Here is a 15,019-nt window from a genome sequence, read left to right as displayed (position 1 = left end):
CTGGCTGCAAGCACTTGCAGGAAGGTGGAGTTCTTGGTTTTGGGTCTCAGGTCAGAGGAAAGAACTGAAGGAAGACCTGAAGACAGAGGCATCATCCAACCTCTCCCTCCCTTTCCCCCCAGGACTAGAGGTAATTACACTATTAAGTTCTTATTTTATGATTCAGATCAGTTCCAATGATCTTGTGATAAAGAGAGCCATCTACACTCAGAGAGGATGGTGGGGACTAAGTGTGGTTCACAATATAGCATTTTCACTCTTTTTTGTTGTTCATTTGCATTTTAATTTTTATCATTTTTTTCAGTTTTTTCCTATTTGATTTTTCTTGTGCAGCAAGATAATTGCATAAATATATATGCATATATTGGATTTAGCACATATTTCTACCAGGTTTGGGTTACTTGCCATCTAGGAGAGGGGGTGGGGGAAGAAGAGGGAAAATTGGAACAAAAGGTTTTGCAAGGGTTAATGTTGAAAAATTATCCATGAATGTTTTGAAAATAAGTTTTAATAAAAATAAAAAAATAAATTGAACAATGACTTAAAATTTACTAATTATGTCCCACAAGGAAAAAATATAGAAAAAGCATTACTAAATTTTGAAACCCCGAATCAAAGAGAAAATTTTATAAGTAACAATAACAGAAACCCAATTCAAATATGCCACTATAAAAATTGCACAGAATTTCCAATTTTTAGCTATCATAAAGAAGAGCTGCTTTAAATATTTTGAAGCATATAGGAAGTTTCTTCTTATTAATAGCTTCCTAGAGTATGAGAGCCAGCAAAAGAATCTCTGGGTGGTGAGCCAGAAACAAGATATAGTAGAATATGATAAAATATTGCCTGAGCTCTTCCTAGCTTCCCTCAGAGTCAACATTAGATAAACCTTTGAATGGATTTTGGAGTGACAGATAGTGATAGTCAAAGTGTAATAATTTTCTAGCTTAAGCTATCTTGGAAGGACTTCAGGAAAGATCTGTCTCAACTGGACAGGGGAGGAATGCAGCCCAGCACAGGTGAAGCCTGGCAGGGAGCCCCCCCATGGAATCTTGCAGGAAGCGTTTAGCAAAATACAGTAGGTTGGCTACTCTGTCTTGGTTCAGAGAATCAGCAGAACAGGTGAGATCTCACACACAAGTATAGATGGCAAATTGTGAGTCCTCAAACCCCAGCATAATAGGCAGGACTTTGGCCAAGGTCCCCCAGAACAGTGGGAAAGTCTGCAGCATTACCAGCTCCAATAGTCAATGAGAAGCCTCTGTCCACCTGCTGAGGAAGCTCAGGACAATCTCCCCTGTGTTCTAGGAGCAAATCTCGATCTTAAAAAATGAGCAAAAAGGGGCAGCTAGGTGGGGCAGTGAATAGAGCACCAGCCCTAAAATCAGGAGAACCTGAGTTCAAATCTTATCTCAGAAACTTAACCCATCCTAGCTGGGTGACCCTTGCCAATTGCCTCAGCCCCTCCCCCCCCCAAAAAAAAAGAAAGAAAGAAAAAAAGAGCAAAAAAGCTCGAAGAGCTCTGACCGTAGAAAGCTATTACAGAGATAGGGAAGATCAGAATACAAATCCAAAGAGAAAAGCAAAGGCAAAATGTCTTCAGGTGTAGCCTCAAAGAGGAATCCGAATTAGTCTTCAGTTCAAAAGGGTCAGTTGGAAGAGTTCAAAAGGATCTTAAAAGAGAGAGAAGAAAAATGGGAAAAATAAATGAGAACTATGCAGGAGAATTATGAAAGTTTGGTGAAAAAAGCCAATACCTTGGAAAAGGAAACATAGATTGACTGAAGAAAAACTCCTTAAAAAATAAATTTGGTGAAATGGAAAAAAGTACATACTGAAGAAAATAACTCCTTAAAGAATAAATCTGGTAAAATTAGGGGGAGGGGGGAAGGGAAATGACATTGAATATAACAATTCCTTTAAAAGGAAACATAAAAATTAACTGAAGAAAAACTCCTTTAAAAAAATTGCTAAAATGGAAAAATATATATATATAAACAACTCCTTAAAAATAAATCTGGTGAAATTAGAGGAAGAGGGGAATGTCATTGAACAAAACAATTCTTTTAAAAATGGAATTGGCAAAATGCAAAAGAAAGTAAAAAAACTAATTGAAGAAAATAATTCACTAAAAACTAGAATTAGACAAATGGAAGTGAATGACTCAACGAAACAATAAGAATCAGTCAAACAAAATTTTAAAAAGTGAAAAAATATAAGAAGATGTAAAATACCTCATTGCAAAAACAACTGACCTGGCAAGGTGTGGCAAAACTGACTGGCAAATAGATCCAGCAGAGACAATCTGAAATCCACAATGAGGGTAAAAAAGAATCCTGGATAACATCTTTTCAAGAAATCATTATTTTCGATATTATGATATTCTAGAACCAGAGGGTAAAATGGTCAAGGAAAGAATCCACTGATCACCTCCTGAAAGAGATCCCAAAATGAAAACTCCAAGGAATATATAACTAAATTCCAGAATTATCATATCAAGGGGAAAATACAAGCAGCCAGGAAAAAAAAAATACAAATATCAAGAAGTCATCATTAGGATTACCAAAAATCTAGCAGTTTCCACATTAAATGACCAGAGAGCCTAGAAGATGTATTTTGGAAAGGAAAGGAAGCTTGGACTACAAACAAGAATCAACTACTCGGCAAAATTAAGCATTATCTTTCAGGGGAAAAAGATGGACATTCAATGAAATAAAAGGTTTTCAATCACTTCTGAAGAAAAGACTAAAGCTAAACAGAATATTTGATCTCCAAAAACAAGACTTGAGAAGCATAAAAAGGTAAATAAACAACAACAACAAAAAAAAAAAAACCTCTGGTTTTAAAGGTTAAAATGTTTACATCCCCCATAAGAAGATGATATGTGTAACTCTTGAGAATTTGTCAGAGAAGTTAGAAGAGGTATACTTAGAGGGTGCAGGTATAAACTGATTTTAAATTGAGGTGGAAAATGATTGTACTATTTGAGAAGAGGAAAGAGGAGGTAAAATAGGGGTAAATTATTTCACATAAAGAGGCACAAGAGACCTATTACAATTGAGGGAAAAAAGGGGGGGGGGAGATAAGCATTGTTTAAATCTTAATCTCATTGGATTTGTCTCAGAGAGGGAATAACATACATATTAGTTTGATATAAAAATCTGTTTCACCCTATAGGGAAGTAGGAGGGGTAAGAGGAAAGGAATGGGGGAGCCAAATAGAAGGGGGAGCAGAAGTGGAAGAGGAAATAAATAAAAGATGAAGTCTGAAAAAAAAAAAGGGAAGATTTTGAGAAATAATAGAAAAATCTTTGGATAAAAAGAATATAATAAATTTTAATCTCTTTAAATAATTTAAAATTGCTTTCCAAAATAGTTATAACAATTTATAGGTCCACCTTCAATACATTTATGTACCTATTATCCCAAAATCTTTGCAACACTATTGACATGTTTTTTTGAGGTCACCTTTACCAATGTGCAGAGTATAAGGTGAAACAAAATGCTTTTTAATATGCCTTTCCCTCACTATTAGTGATTTGGAGCCTTCTTTTGTGTGTAACACACACAGATTTCTTTAGGAATACTTTACACAAAAACAAATTTACATAATGCAAATTTATGTAAAATGAGAACTGTATATGTTAAGTGTTTATATATCTTGAATAGCAAACCCTATCAGAGAAATGTGATACAAAGAATTTCCCATTTTACTGCTTCCTTTCTTATCCTACATGCATTAATTTTGTCTGTGCAGAAACTTTTCAGCTTTGTGTAATCAAAGATATCTATTTTATCTTATATTTATAATTGCCTCTATTCCTTGTTTGGTTAAGAATATAATTCTCAGACTTCCATGAACTGATGTTAAGTGAAATGAGCAGAACCAGGAGATCATTATATACTTCAACAACGATACTGTATGAGGATGTATTCTAATGGAAGTGGATTTCTTCGACAAAGAGATCTAATTCAGTTTCAATTGATCAAGAATGGAGAGAAGCAGCTACACCCAAAGAAAGAACACTGGGAAATGAATGTAAACTGCTTGCATTTTTGTTTTTCTTTCCGGATTATTTTTACCTTCTGAATCCAATTCTTCCTGTGCAACAAAAGAACTGTTCGGTTCTACACACATTTTTGTATCTAGGATATACTGTGACATATTTAACATGTATAGGACTGCTTGTCATCTGAGGGAGGGGTGGAGGGAAGGAGGAGAAAAGTCAGAACAGAAATGAGTGCAAAGGATAATGTTGTAAAAAATTATCCAGGCATGGGTTCTGTCAATAAAAAGTTATAATTATGAAAAAAAAAAAAAGAATCTATCTCTCGCCTGCAACTGAAAGGCATATTTTTCTTTTAATTTTTTACAAGATGTATCCATTTAAAATGCAAGGGGATAGTAATTAATTGAACCAGCTACACCCAGCGAAAGAACTCTGGGAGATGACTATGAACCATTACATAGAATTCCCAATCCCTCTATTTTTGTCCACCTGCATTTTTGACTTCCTTCACAGGCTAATTTAGTACAATATTCCAAAGTCTGATTCTTTTTATACAGCAAAATAACTGTTTGGACGTGTATACATATATTGTATTTAATTTATACTTTAACATATTTAACATGTATTGGTCAACCTACCATTTGAAGGAAGGGATGGGGGAAGAAGGGGAAAAGTTGGGACAAAAGGTTTTGCAATTTTCAACGCTGAAAAATTACCCATGCATATATCTTGTAAATAAAAAGCTATTAAAAAAAAATGCATCTGGGAATACAGTACAAGGTGTTTTCTGTCTTACTGTTTTCCAGTTTTCCCAGCAATTTTTTCATTATAGGGAGACCTTTCCTAAGTAATTTATATTTTCTAATTTATTAAACACTACTTTAGTTTACAGTATCACTATTTCTAATTTTCCTTTGTCAAGTCTTCTTGATCTCTATTTTTTAAATACTAAGTAGTTTTGATGACTACTACTTTATAGTATAGTTTAAGAGAATTGGAGGAGTATCATTTCCCCTTCATCCCTATTTTTTTTAAAAGAATTTTTTAGAATCTACAATTTGCTGAAATTATGTCAATTTATCTTTACTGATTCCCCAGGATTTTCAAAATCCTAGCAGCAGCAATTAAAGAATAATCATATCTTCTATTCATCTAGTTTTATTTCTTTGATTTTTTTCTTCTTCTTGTCTTATTGTCATTGTTAGCATTTCCAGAATCATATCAAATAATAGTTAAGAGAGTGGCCATATATCACATATAAGGATATATAGTTTTCCCTTCCACATCATAGGGGATATATAAATAAATATATATATATATATATATATGTATATATATATAATTTTCCTTTCCATATCACAGGGTGTGATATAAGGACATAGCACTCCCACAATCTGGAAAATCTGCATAAAAGTTTTTTACCCTCCCTTCATAGCAGAGAAGTCTGGAATTAAAATATAAAATAAGTTGATATATAAATAATATATAGACAGATTGTTTCTTAATGGATTTCTGAATTCTTTCTTTTGCCAACTTTTTCTGTTAGCTTTCACATGTTATCTGTGGCTTCCACAAAATTCCCATTTAATTTTTTATGCTGACCTGTAATATATCAAAACTAGATAGAAGGGACAACTATATGTGTATTGCATGTGTATATATATGTATGTGTAGAGGGGAAAAGGGAAAAAAAGAAAGGGCTAGAGAGCAGACCCTCTGTACCTGTATTTTATAGAATTTTTAGCATAAATAAGTACTATATTTTTCTACATCCATTGAGATAACCATGTGGTTTAGGAGATTTTAGTTTTTAAAAATTATATTGCTCATTTTTCTAATGCTGAAATATCCTTGAATTCATAATATAAATTCATCTAGGCCATAATGAATGATTTCTTGGATAAATCTCTTTAGTTGGATAGAACTTGTTTTAAATTTTTTAACTGACATTCTAGTTTTTCCTTCTGTGTTTTATCCTTTGCTGATTTAGGCATTAGAACTATATTTGTCTCATAAGGAGATTCTGATAAGCTGCTAATTTTTTTTTTTAAGTTAGAATTCTCTGGTCTATCAATCAATACCAGGTTTTGGTTCCTTTCCTCTTCTGAAATTGGGCTTTATAAGATTTCTATCTGGTCTTCCATGATTCTGAGTATTTTACATTTTTAAGAATTTTTTTTGTTGGCATATAACTATAACAGGTTCTGATTATTTTTTCTTCTAGTTTTGTGATTTCATCTTGTCCATTTGCTATTTTACTCTTAATTTTCTGCCTTGTTTTTAATCATTAGAGATTATTAATTTTATTAATCTTTTCAAAGAATCAGCATTTAGTCTTATTTATCATGTTTCCAGAGATTTTTTTTTTGTTTCTAGTTTAATCTATTTCTCCATCTAATTCATTTCCCACTGCAATGTTCTCCTGAAACTTTATCAAGATCTTCAGAAACTCATCATCCTATAAGATCACATCAACGCCGAAATTCATACCTTTTCAACAGCCCCTGCAACTGAGGCCCCTTCCTCCACAAGTGGAAAGCATGGTGGGTTAAACACTCAAGAGCTCTTCCCAGAATTTCTCTTTTTAGGAAAGTGCCAGGGGTAGCTACCTCATCACCTTACTGAAGAACTTGATCATATTCCCTTTACTGGGAACCTCACCCCTTTCAATTTCTTTTTTTAAGATATTATCTTCCCATTAGAGTATAAATTCCTTGAGGGCAGATTTTCTATTTCCAGAATTTAGCAACTGACTGGCATTTAACAAATGATGATTATAGACTAATTTAAATCGCTATTTTTGTATGCACATTTTAAGTTTACCTGTCAACTATTTTTTAAACTCCATATTTATTCAGTTTATTAATTCTCCTTATGTTTGCAGACAGTTCTTGAGAACTGTCTTAGATGCATTGTAGAAATTTTGTCACATTATTCTATCATTTTCTTTTCACATAATCATCAATTATTTCCTATGATTTGTTCTTTGACCCACTCATTATTTACAATGGTAAGCTGCCATTTGGATCTATGTCTTTTGTTTATGGTAGATGAACCAATAACTTACCTTACTATGGTCTGTAAACAATGTATTTAGTATTTCTGACTTTTTAGATTTGTTTGCAATTATCTCTGTGCTATCTAATACATAGTCAAGTTTTGTAAAACTTCTATTTAGTGCCGAGGAATCCATATATTCTTTTGCAGTCTCATTTAGGAGATGTTATAAATCTTTTAAGCCCTCATTTCTTCAGCAATTTGTTCAGTTTTATATTTTCCCTTTTGTTCATCTTATCAAAAAGTAAGGACACTGAAATTCCCTTTTACTTCTAAGTTATTGTCTCTGCAAGCTGTAAAGGCATCAACTACAAATTTGGATGCTGACATCTGGAACATAAAAGTTTAATAACGGTATCTTTCAGCATAATGTATCTTTTAGCATAATGCTGCTTCCTTGTTTTGAATGTTTGTTTTTTGCTTTGCAACATCTATAGTAAATCTTTTCTCAGGTCTTCGGTTTTATTCTGTGTATGTCTGGCTATTAAATATGTTTCTTTTAAGCAATGGAGTGTTAAGGTTTTATTTTCTTATTTAATCTGTTACTCTTGTGGGCAGCTAGATGGTACAGTGGATAAAGTACCAGCCCTGAAGTCAAGAAGACCAGAGTTCAAATCTGACCTCAGACACTTAACACTTCCAAGCTGTGTGGCCCCTGGCAAGTCACTTAACCCCAATTGCCTCAGGAAAAAAAAAAAAATCTGTTACTCTTTAATTTTATTGGGGTGTTTAATCCATTTACATTTTAAGATATGAGAATTGGGTTTACATTTTCTTTAATTTGTCTCAAATAATTTGTCTGATAAATTGTGATCCCCCCTCCTTTCTATTGTAAGAAAAGTGTCTCTTCAGTTACTTTAGCTTAATCGTTTTTATGGTGGTCATACTTCTACCTGCTCTCTTCTGTAAGCCCCTAACTCTTCCCTTTCCATTTTTTACTCCCTTTCTCTTTTGAATTTTTTGATTACTAATTCATTTTCTTTCCTATTTTATGTATTTAATTCTTCCCCTCTCCCAGCTTATTTAGTCAAGTAGAATACATAGATCGGTCTTCAACTTCTATTCATTATTTTTAATTTCATTTTCTATAGTCTTTTCCAGAGAGAATTTCTCTATCTCTCTTTACTATCTATTATCTTCCACTTATGTCTAACACTAAACCTTAATTCTCTGGTCTTTGGCTCCTAGACTTATCCAGTCCCTATTTTTAGCATTCCCGGTAGAATCAAAACTCATTCTGGGTTTCTGCCACTGTCCTACAGAATTTTCCCCAGGTCTCCTTATTTTATTGTGTTATCACTCCAAGAAAAATATCAATTCCTGCAAACAATTCTGACCCATGGAAGAACTTTCCCCACACATCCCCAATTATCCACCACTGACCTCTCCCCTAAGTCAATCTCCTTTCTCCCTTTGCCTCATATCAAAGCCCTTCTATTGCCACAGCTCCCTTTAGAGATTCTTCTATCTGCCCCCTGAGGTGGGATGAGCAGTCTTTACCTGCAATACCTAGCACAAATGATCCATCTCTTTTTACAAAACATCCCATTCAACAGTGGCATTCCTCCCACCACCAAAACAAGTCATCCTCTTAGGACTTCAATCTATCCTTCCCCTCCCCCTCCTCTTCATTAACTCCTTGAAGGCCCTCCACCTTCCTAAAAGATCAGTGTTACCTTCCCCTTAGTGCTTACCCTGGCCTTAAACATGTCATATCCCATACTATCCTCCTTCTCCTTCTTCCCCTCCTCCCTTCCATGCACCCTCCCATTTTGTAATTGAGTCCCATCAAAAGCACTGATTTTCACATATAGGTGCTGTCTGAGAGTCTATCCATAAAGCCCCAAACTCACCTCTCCACCATCATCTCTACCTGTTTTCCACCTTCACTTCTGTCTCCTTGTGTATATTTAGAAAGTTTCTTAATAATGGTCTCACTGTTATCTCTGTTGCTGCTGCTGTCCTTGGTTGCTGCATTCGTTCATACCCTTCTGCATTTCTGCTGTCTGGGGTATTCAAAAATTAAAAAAAAAAAAAAAAAAAAACCTCAAGTCCAGTTTTCTGAGAATGTTTTAACTCTTCTATTACTTATCTGTGTTTTTTTTTTCCTTTTATATTTAAGTTCAGATTATAAGGTGTAAGTCATCTTGGGCTACATCTCATATTCCTTTGTTTTTTAGAATATATCGCTCTATTCTGTCCTATGCTTTCTGATGGGATCAATAATGTATTACTGAAATGAAGGTATTACTGATATTTGAAGGCCTTGCTCCTAGTAATTTGCAGGATTTGTTGTTTCTTAATAGACTTGTTAAATTTAACCATTATGTGTCTTGGAATTTGAAATCTTAGGTTTTTTTCTTCCTGAAGACAATCTATGGATACTTTCAATTGATAATTTTTCTTTACTTAGGTGTTCTGAACAGTTTTGTCCTATTAGTTTTTATATCATGATGTTCACTTTTGATTTGTGGTGTTCATTGGGAGACCTACAATCCTTAAATTATCTCTACATATTCCATCTTTAAAAATCAATATATTTGCTGATATGGAAAGCATGTTTTCTTTTGTTGTTGTTTTTTTTTCTCCCTTCTTCCAGACTGTCCTTCACTTTTTTGTATTTGCATTCTTAATAAGCTGTTCTTTCTTTTGTTTCTTTGGTAAAGAACTGCCACCACAGATTCAAAATTTTCTATTCTGCTAAATATTTCTGCTGTACAGGCCATAAATTCTGCTCTCACATTTCTCATTTAAACCATTTGGGAATACCATGTCGTAAAGTTCCATGCTATCTTCAAAATCCAAGGGTCCTCTATCTAATGAAGTGTTTAATAATTTTTCTGCTTTGCAGTTTTTATTCATAAATAACAACTTGTTTTCTTCTATTTTTTCTTCTATTGTTAATCTCTTCCCTGCTGTCTTGTCTGCTTATGCTCAAGGTTTGTGAGTCTTATTTCTGAGATTTTTTTGAAATCTCATCCTTTACCTGTATTTTTCCCATACTGATGACTTTCTGATTCCCTAACTATCAGTAAGGTGATTTCCCTGTGGGCTGGATCTCAAAGCATCTTGGCTCCCTTCCAAAGTTGGCAATTCATAGTTAAATAGCTTAGATCCTCAGTTCCAAGTAGCTTGGAGGAGAGAGAAAGAACAAAACAGGCTCCAAATGAGTGCTACTCTCTTTCCCTCAAAATTAGTGGACTATCACACAGTCCCCCATATATGTATATAGTCCTGTTCCCTGTATTCTTCAGTTTACTTGCCCAAAAGTATAGGACACTGAAATGCTTCTTTCTACCTGAGAAAATTTCTTGCTTGTTTAGAGTTTGGATCTTCATGGCACTGAGAGGAGACAAGATCAATATATAAAGATGAGCTTTATTACATTACATATACACAATATATATTAAATACATGTCTGCTCTATTCCTTTTTTTCTTCTCTCCTAAAGGACCCTGTGCTACCACAGTAGCTACCCTAGCCAGCTAATTTCTGCAGTCTGGAGATTGGATCTCCAGGCACTGAAAAGAGGAAGAGGAGGGTCAAGATGTGGGATTGCATTCTATTGCAAGCCCAAGGGTTGGATCAGCTTTTGTAGTCTTGAAGTCAAGAATATGGTTGGGAGTGAGAGAGAAAGGGCATTGTGAGCTCTAATCAAGCATTGGTTCATGGAGAATTTGTTTGTTTTACCATCATTGGTGTCCTAGATCAAGGAGACAGCTGAAACTATTTTATTTCTAGTGCATAAATTCTATTTTGGAAAGGTTTGAGAAGCTGTGAGGATCAAAGAAAATGTTTAGTTTTCTCACATCTTGTTGATCACATGATAGTTCACAATACTCATCTGATTAGTCTCTATGTCATTCCAGTCCATTCTGTACTACTGCTACCCCAAAGTGATTTTTCTGAGGTAGAAAACAATTTTTCCCTCTATTCAAACTCCAACAGCTCTCTATTACTTACAGGATCAAATGTAAACTCTTGTTTGACATTTAAAGCTCTTCACAAAGTCCTGATACCAACCTACCTTACCATTTCAACTAAATTAGCATTACTTTTTCTTATACAAGACACCCTATCTCCCCATCTTTATACTTTTGAACTATCTGTCCCACTTAACCTGGAATACACTCTTCACATATGCCTGTTAAAATTCCTAATTCCTTCAAGACTCGATCCATTTTTGACCCTCTCCAAAGTTGTGAGGATTACTTGTTTACAAATATTATCTCATTTGATCCTCATAATTACAGGAGAAGGTAGATGTTTTCCCCATTTTACAGATAAGCAAATTGAAACAAAGCAGTTTAATGATTTGCCCAAAGTCACACAACTGGTGAGCATGAGTCCTTCATTGTACTCCCTAGGTGTTTTGATAAACCAAGCTATACCTGTCTAAAATGAAACCTGTAAAAATATAAGAAATAGGATTTTTGTTAAAAAAAAAAAAAAAAAAAAAAAAACCAAAGTTATAAAACTGGGGAAAACAACTAATAATATCAATTAATGCCCTCAATTCCAAAAGGGTTCAGAGAATGTATCATACATTATTAGCAAATTCAAACTAATTTTAGTCTGCAACTCTTTACTGAAGACTTAGTCCAAGAAGACCTTTCTCTCACATGACTGATTCTTATGAAAGAAAACAGAATGATCATAATATAGTCACATTATTATCCTAAGTTTCTCAAAATCTATCACACACTTAATTTATTCTCACATGTAAACAAATGCACAGAAAAATCCAAAATCTGAGAATTGGAAGGAATCTGAGGTTATCTTGTCCAACTCATCCTCTTCCAGAACATCTCAAAGAAGTAATCACCCAACCTTTGCATAAAGATCTTTGCAAATAGGTAATTCACTATTTCACTTATGGACAGTTGTGTGAGGAAGTTTTGCTTCGGATTAAGTTGAAATCCACTTCTAACCTCTACCCTTTAATTCCATGGGGTATTCGTTTATGGCTAGGGTCATCAGGATCCCTGCTTGGTCAGAGCCTAAAACCCCTGGGATTCTTCTGCTGACACCTACCTCTTGGATTAGAGCCTGAAGGATCTTTCTGGTTGAAAATGCTTAATTTTCAGAGGCATCTCTGCTACCTCAGGATAGAGCATTTAGTACCATAGAGTGCCAGGCCAAGAGTTATGGTGAGCATAAGGCAGTACCTCCCATGGCTCCACTAGCTGACTAGTGCAGAGTCAGCTGGTACTCATAAGGTCCATATCCTAGGGGCTTTCTCAGGGAAGTCATTTGCTCTTTCTGTCTTCAGACAGGACACTTGCAGGCTATGCATGTTCCAGTTCTACTTATTCTGATGTAATCTTTGAGAGGCTTCCTTTTGTATTGCCTTGAGACTCCTGGCTGATTATTTCGTATAGTTTTGTAGTGAAAGAATCTGGAGTTGAAGAAACCACAAGTTTCTAACTGGATTTTATGACCATTATTCAAACTGGAACAAAACTCCAGAGTTTTGTTGGAGTAACTAAGCAAAGTCCCCATTCAAGCAGTCATCCTTACAAAAAGTCCAACAATGATTCTAACTGGGTGTTTTAGTAGAACTAAAATTGCTCTATAAAATCCCTATTTGCCATTGAAAACTGCAGTTTATTATTATGGCTGAAAAAGTCTAGGTAATCCATTTTTTTCTTAAACATTTTCCCATTTGGAGAATGTTTAAGAAGAGTAAATTGAAGAAATATGAAAAGACACACAAACACCCCTCCTGAGCCTGGAATACAAATAAAAAAAAAAAAAAAAATTCTAATTCAGGAGCAAAGAACAGAAACACTTTCTGATTATGCTTTCCACCAAGAACTCATTTAGAGCTTTTACTATCAAATATTTTCTGAGAATAAATTGAGTTACTCCCATAAAAGATACTTTTATTTATTAACAGCAATATAGAAAGAGTACTAGCAGTAGAACTAAAAACTGAGAATATTAAGTCTCTTTACATATTCCAACAATTACGTTTGAAAACTTAAATGTTTATCAGTATGAACAATCACAAATATATCAATTTCAATTAAATCAATGTGAACTAGAATTTAACATTTGAAAAGCTCAAAGCTTTAAACCTGCCTAGAAAGTTTTATCTGTTTTAGTACAAACTTCTCAGAGGTACAACACCATTAAGCTAACTTGTAAACATAAAGTAAATGTTTCTGCTCATCTGCCAAAGTTTACAAAATACTCAGGAACCCCCTTATCCATAAATGAGAAAAATATCAGTATCTGCATTATAATGTTGCATTACAGTAATATGTAGAAAATGAATATCTATTAAAATACTCTTCAATTTCTAAATTTATTTAAAATGCTAGTTCCAGTTTATTACTTTTTTTATATAGCAATTTGCCTTTTCTGAGTAAATTTTAGAATTATTCCTATAAAAATGACTTTTAAAACAAAAGAAAAAAAAAAGGTTGATTCAAAATCCCAAGAATCATTCTCTTGGGATAGACATAATAAACACATCCCATTTTTTACAATACTATTTCTCCTTAGTTTCTTTAAACATTTTGACACATAAACAAAATAATTATGGCATGCTTCCACAAAAATCACATTATCTTTTCAACCCAACCTTTTTTTAACATGTATAAACACCTCAGAATAATGTGTTCAGCATATAATTTAAATAACAAAACTTGTAAAGTTACCAAGAATTTATAATCTTAAAATGCAGTAAGCACCTAAATTTCTTAGGTTTCCAATTGCTATCTCTTGTACTCGTGCAAACTACTAAAACACAATAATAATATATATGTTATCCAAAGGGTATGAAACTTGGAACATGGTCAAGCGAAATTTGTATATAATGAAAAAATTGTTGACTGCTTGTATTATACCATCCTCATTCATTCAGTTCTTGTTCTATAAACAAGTAAAAGTTTAGGGAAAATCTCTCATAATGTGGTCCATTCAATTCCTGTTATAAGCTGAATGTCTTAAAAATTCCTCTAGAATATTCCACTTTTACTATTACCAACACTCTAATATAAGCTCTCCTTTCATACTTGGATCATTTACACTGGCTTCCCAAATATGCCTATCTTCATTGCCTTCCCTTTTTAAATTATAAAATTCCATGAGGACAGAATGCTTTGTTATTTTTCATCTTTGTGTCCTCAACACTTATTAATGTTTATTATGTGCAAAACTATCCAACTAATCCAATATTAGTTGACTCCATCCTGGGTTGCTCTCTCTCTCAAATTTTTTCAATAATCTTCCTGGCTATACCTCTAAAATAAAATTCAAATTCATCTACAATGTAATCCCTATCTTTTCAACTTTCCCATTCTTCCTCTATGAATCCTAGGTAGACTAATTTTATTAGATGTTCAACAACAGAAAGCTCATTGTATTCTGATCTTTGCTCAAGCTGTCCTCGCCTCTTTTCTACACCTATAAAACTTTTAAATTTGGTGGTTTAAGATCCAGATCAGTATATATCTTTTAACTCAAGATGCCTTAACTAGACAATTCCAATTCAGTGATTCTTTCCTTCTGACATTCAAAGAACTTACCATTTGTCATTTAATTATATAATGCTTTATAACATCTCATGTATTACTGTGTTCTTATTTGATTTTTTATTTGTAATTTTATCTCTCATACTAGACAGCAAGTTCTTTAAGAACAGTGAAAGCAATGAGAAGTTTTTCTATTTCCCTAACACCTTGCACAATGAATGGTTTAATAATCACTTCCTGAAAGGAAAATACTTCCTAAAAAGCTCTAGGTTTAAAATAAAGGCCTGACTAAAGTTCCCATGACATTTAGTCCTGTAAGATTTGGGTTGGACCTGAGAGCAGGGAATTTCAACATAAAGAAGAGCCAGAAATCACAGAAGGAAGAGGATGGGGGAAAAAGACAAATCTGAAGAGGACATGTTGAGAAGTAACTGGGCAGGGCATTCAGGGAATTGTAGTGTGTAGTGAGCTG

The 15,019-nt window shown here is 33.9% G+C and overlaps 1 protein-coding gene across 6 annotated transcripts in view; it reads right to left on the bottom strand.

Annotated features, from left to right (window-relative positions):
• The window catches only part of ITCH (itchy E3 ubiquitin protein ligase), a 154,392-nt gene that overhangs the window by 124,614 nt on the left and 14,759 nt on the right, over positions 1-15,019 (bottom strand). For 3 of the 6 annotated variants that reach the window (XM_051979154.1, XM_051979153.1, XM_051979155.1), the window contains one exon: positions 8,920-9,072. The exons of the other annotated variants lie outside the window; for them this stretch is intronic. The gene's annotated coding sequence lies outside the window, so the exon portion shown is untranslated. The remainder of the gene's footprint in view (positions 1-8,919; positions 9,073-15,019) is intronic. 6 annotated transcript variants of the gene reach the window in all.

This window comes from Antechinus flavipes, chromosome 2 (genome assembly GCF_016432865.1).
Source record: "Antechinus flavipes isolate AdamAnt ecotype Samford, QLD, Australia chromosome 2, AdamAnt_v2, whole genome shotgun sequence".
NCBI lineage: Eukaryota > Metazoa > Chordata > Mammalia > Dasyuromorphia > Dasyuridae > Antechinus > Antechinus flavipes.
This window is presented reverse-complemented; position numbering and strand designations above follow the sequence as displayed.